This window comes from Portunus trituberculatus, chromosome 2 (assembly GCF_017591435.1).
Source record: "Portunus trituberculatus isolate SZX2019 chromosome 2, ASM1759143v1, whole genome shotgun sequence".
Taxonomy (NCBI): Eukaryota; Metazoa; Arthropoda; class Malacostraca; order Decapoda; family Portunidae; genus Portunus; species Portunus trituberculatus.
This window is the reverse complement of record NC_059256.1, coordinates 11,622,692-11,627,691: the sequence shown is the minus strand read 5'-3', so window position 1 is coordinate 11,627,691 and position 5,000 is coordinate 11,622,692. Positions and strand designations below refer to the sequence as shown.

The following is a 5,000-nucleotide window of genomic DNA, read 5'->3' as shown; positions in this document are numbered from 1 at the left end:
CCCTTTAATCCTACTTATAAAGGGTTGAATTCTATTTAGTGCGTGTGAATCTATTTAAAAACACTTGGATTTCAATTAAGTGGTGTTGAAAAGTAGTGTGTGTGTGTGTGTGTGTGTCACGTGGTGGTGTGTGTGATACCTGTGCTTCTGTGTCTCTCTCTCTCTGTCTCTCCTTCCTTCTCTCTGTTTCCTTTCCTTCCCTCCTTCCTTCCTTCCTTCCTTCCTTCCTTCCTTCCTTCCTTCCTTCCTTCCTTCCTTCCTTCCTTCCTTCCTTCCTTACCCACAATGCCAGTTTATAGAGACAGACCACCTCGGAGCGAACCTGGCCGTGGGTACCCAAAACTCACAAACTGGGCAAAAATATCAAAATATACCCACAAAAACACAAATTGGTCACCCCGTAGCCCCGTCCCAGCCTCCGCCACCCCCGCCACCCCCGCCTCACACCCACACGCACACGCACACGCACTCAAACGCACTCAAAACACGGTAGAAACACGATCAGCGGGGTTAAAAGACAAGGGAATTAATTTGAAAGTTGTGATTTGCACGCAAAATATAGAAGAAATGCACGCAATTGATCTTAGCCGCACGCAATTTCATGATAACACACTCGAATGCACTCAAAACGGTCGTACAGACGCATACACACACACAAATATACCCAATCGGTATCAAAGCATGCATACACACACTCACACACCTAAACGCACTCAAAACACACTCAAACACGCAATCACACCCAAACGCACTCAAAACACACAAATGCACACAAATACACACGGAAACACACCCAATGGCACTCAAAACACACAAATGCACGCAAATACACTCAAACGCAGTCAAAACACTCATACACACTCAAACACACACGCAAACACACTCAGTCGAACTCAAAACACACATACACACGCACACACACTCAAACGCACTCAAAACACTCACTCAAATACACCCCCAAACACACCCAAACGCACTCAAAACATACTAACACACGCAAACACACCCCCAAACACACCTAAACGCACTCATAACACACTTACACTCGCAAACACACCCAAACGCACTCCAAACACACAAACACACGCAAACACACCCCCAAACACACCCAAACGCACTCAGAACACGCAAACACACGCAAATACACCCAAACGCACTCAAAACACACAAACACACGCAAACACACCCCCAAACACACCCAAACGCACTCAAAACACACAAACACACGCAAACACACCCAAACGCACTCAAAACACGGAAACAACACCATTTAGAGATCGTGGTGGTGGTGGTGGTGGTGGTGGTGTTGCCGACAACCACCATCACCACCACGATAAGATTGTTGTTGTCAATAGTTCAAAGTTACTATCAGATTATCGGAAAGTTGTTGATAGCCCCTCCTCCTCCTCCTCCTCCTCCTCCTCCTCCTCCTCCTCCTCCTCCTCCTCCTCTTCCATCTCCTCCTCCTCCTCTTCCTCTTCTAAATCACGTATCATCTCTAAACTACTGTTAAATATCCCCTCCTCCTCCTCCTCCTCCTCCTCCTCCTCCTCTTCACACCACCACCACCACCACCACACAAAGCCCAGTCTTCCCCTGCCCTCGCTCGCACGCGCACACGCACACGCACCCACCTGTTCTCTTGACCCACAATCCTTCAGTGGGTCTCAAATTGTGGCCTTGAAATCTAAGTCACGTAATCTAGATGAGAGAAATGTGATTGTTTTTGGTGAAATGGAGCGAACTATTGAGACTATTAGTGGTTTGATGCAGTGTAGTGGTGTGTCGGAGGGTCATGCTACTTGTGACCTCCCTCAAGATGCCCCAGGTCAAGCGAGGTCACAGGAAATAGAGGTCAAAGCTGGTTCTCATATTCCAAAACGCGTCAAAAATTATGGAAATATTGTGAAAAGTGCTTATATTTCTGAAACTATCGCTCACCAAGATAGTTCAGCGGATAGTACAGATGCATGTGACCTTGATAGTACCAGTGACCACCCTCAAGCACCCCTAGGTCAAGCGAGGTCACAGGAAACAAGACTTGAAATACCGCCACACGTCACCAAGATTTCTGAAAACCTTAATAAAAACACCAATAGCAACCAAACTATCGCTCACCAAGATAGTTCAGCGGATAGTACAGATGCATGTGACCTTGATAGTACCAGTGACCACCCTCAAACAGCTCTAGGTCAAGCGAGGTCACAGAAAACGGGGGTCAAAATAACTTCAAATCTTTCCTTACTTCGTCAATCAACTTACATAATATTGAATGAGGAAGGACTGAGTGAAGGGGTGAGGGGGGCTGAGCAGGGGGGGAGAGGCGCCCCCTGCAGCCCCCCAGTTACCCACAAGCCCCCTGTTCAAAGGGTAAAGGTAATTTTTGCGGGTTTGAATACGGGGGGACGTGTGTGTGTGTGTGTGTGTGTGTGTGTGTGTGTTTCATTTAAAGGGTTTTGTTGATATACCTCCTCCTCCTCCTCCTCCTCCTCCTCCTCCTCCTCCTCCTCCTCCTCCTCCTCCTCTTGGTTTATACAAGTATCTATTCAGAGTGTGTGTGTGTGTGTGTGTGTGTGTGTGTGTGTGTGTGTGTGTGTTGAATCATTCTCCTCTTCTTTCACATCTCTCTCTCTCTCTCTCTCTCTCTCTCTCTCTCTCTCTCTCTCTCTCTCTCTCTCTCAACAAAGAGGTGCTAATAGGTATGCATTCATGTTGAGAGAGAGAGAGAGAGAGAGAGAGAGAGAGAGAGAGAGAGAGAGAGAGACAGACAGACAGACAGACAGACAGATTTTCCTTTTTTCGTTCTTATATCATATTTTATTGTTATTATTATTATTATTATTATTATTATTATTATTATTATTATTATTATTATTATTATTATTATTATTATTACTACTACTACTACTACTACTACTACTACTACTACTACTACTACTACTACTACTACTACTACTACTACTATCTCTCTCTCTCTCTCTCTCTCTCTCTCTCTCTCTCTCTCTCTCTGAACAAAAAGAAAACGGAAGAAAACGGAGATTTGAACCGCAAACTAACGTAAACTGTCCATTTCAGAGTCACCGTGGGAGGGATTCAAAGAAAACGGGAGGAGGAGGTGGTGGAGGAGGAGGTGGAGGTGGAGGAGGTGGAGGAGGAGGAGGAGGAAGCACTGGATCCCTTGAGACTCCTCCACACCCTCACACGAAGGGGAGACTTCTGAAAATAGGAGATTTGAAGAAGAAAACTACTACTACTACTACTACTACTGCTACTACTGCTGCTACTACTGCTACTACTGCTTCACCTGCTGCTACTGCTGGGCTTGTCACGCCGGTCAGCAGGTGAGGGGTGTTGTTGTTGTTGTTGTTGTTGTTTTCCTTTTTCTCCTCCTCCTCCTCCTCCTCCTCCTCCTCCTCCTCCTCCTCCTCCTCCTCCTCCTCCTCCTCCTTCTTAGAAAGTAACAACATAATAAACGAATCACAACATGGATTTAGAAACAAGCGGTCATGTCTAACAAATTTACTTGACTTTTTCCATGATATATATAATTTGTATGACAACACTAGAGCGGTTGATGTCATATATCTTGACTTCCAAAAGGCTTTTGACAAAGTGCCACATAAACGTCTTACCAACAAAGTAAAAGCGCATGGTATAACTGGTGACATTGCAGCGTGGATCGAGGATTGGTTGTCTGATCGTAAACAGCGAGTTGTGATCAATGGTAAATCTTCAGAATGGATTAACGTAAGCAGTGGCGTTCCTCAAGGATCAGTTCTGGGACCTATTCTTTTATTATATATATTAACGACATTGATGAAAGAATAAATTGTAAGCTCTCAAAATTCGCAGATGACACAAAATTGCAAACAGAGTAGACTCAGAAAGCCAAAGACAACTTTTGCAAAAAGATTTAGATACTCTCATCGAATGGTCAAACAAGTGGCAAATGAAATTCAATATAGATAAATGCCACGTTTTACACATAGGAAATCAAAATCCTCAGGCGACATACAAGATGAATGATATCCCAATGACGAGTGTGGACAAAGAAAAAGATCTTGGTGTCATTGTTTCAGCAGACCTCAAGCCTAGCAAACACTGTACTGAAGTCGTCAAAACTGCGAATAAATTAGTTGGTTTCATTGGACGATCTTTCACTTTCAAGTCTGAAAAAATAATATTAACATTATATAACTCACTCGTCCGTCCACATCTCGAATACAATGTTCAGTTTTGGTCACCGTATTACAAAAAAGATATTGAAAAATTAGAAAAATACAACGCAGATTAACAAAATGATCCCAAGGTTGCGGAACAAATCCTACGAGGAACGCCTAAAGGAATTAAATTTATTTTCTCTTGAGAAACGGAGAGTAAGAGGCGACCTTATCATGCTTTTCAAAATTTTTAATGGGTTTGCAAATATGAATATTCAAAAATACGTATCAGTCGACCAGTCAAATGTCACCAGAAGCAATGGTTTCAAAATTGTTGGTAAGCGTTTTGTAACAAATGAAGTCAAACACTTTTTCTTTAATCGCATAGTCAATATATGGAATGGTCTGCCATCAAATGTTGTCAACTCAGGTACTATCGAAACGTTCAAAGTTCGCCTCGATAAATACTTTGAATGTAATCCCCGGTTGTCGCTATTCATTTCCGAATAATTTGCGCTTTTTCTTTTATCTCCCGGGCCTCTGATCGTGAATTAAATTGCCCGTTAGTTTAAATTACTCTCACCCTCCATACATGACACAGATAGCCCGGAGTGAACGGTCACTACTTTTACTCTCGATCTGTGAAGGGCTGTGGATAGTCAAGAGCCCTGACAGTAGGTGACCATCATCGGGATTTAAGGTACCAGGGTCACCGCTGCAGGGGGTAACCATACAGTGTGCGGCGCCCTTTAAAGGGAAGTGCACTTTTACAGTGGTTGTACGGAGCTGGGGCCTGATTGACTGCTGCCTCTCTTGAAAGCGCCAGGCAAGGCTGCCGCA

The 5,000-nt window shown here is 44.0% G+C and overlaps 1 long non-coding RNA gene across 1 annotated transcript in view; it reads left to right on the top strand.

The window, feature by feature from the left end:
- LOC123505684 overlaps positions 1-3,217 on the top strand; it is a 23,041-nt gene extending 19,824 nt beyond the window's left edge. Inside the window, exon 2 of the long non-coding RNA XR_006675234.1 lies at positions 3,076-3,217. This is a non-coding gene — a long non-coding RNA (uncharacterized LOC123505684). The remainder of the gene's footprint in view (positions 1-3,075) is intronic.
- Positions 3,218-5,000: the final 1,783 nt, after the last annotated feature.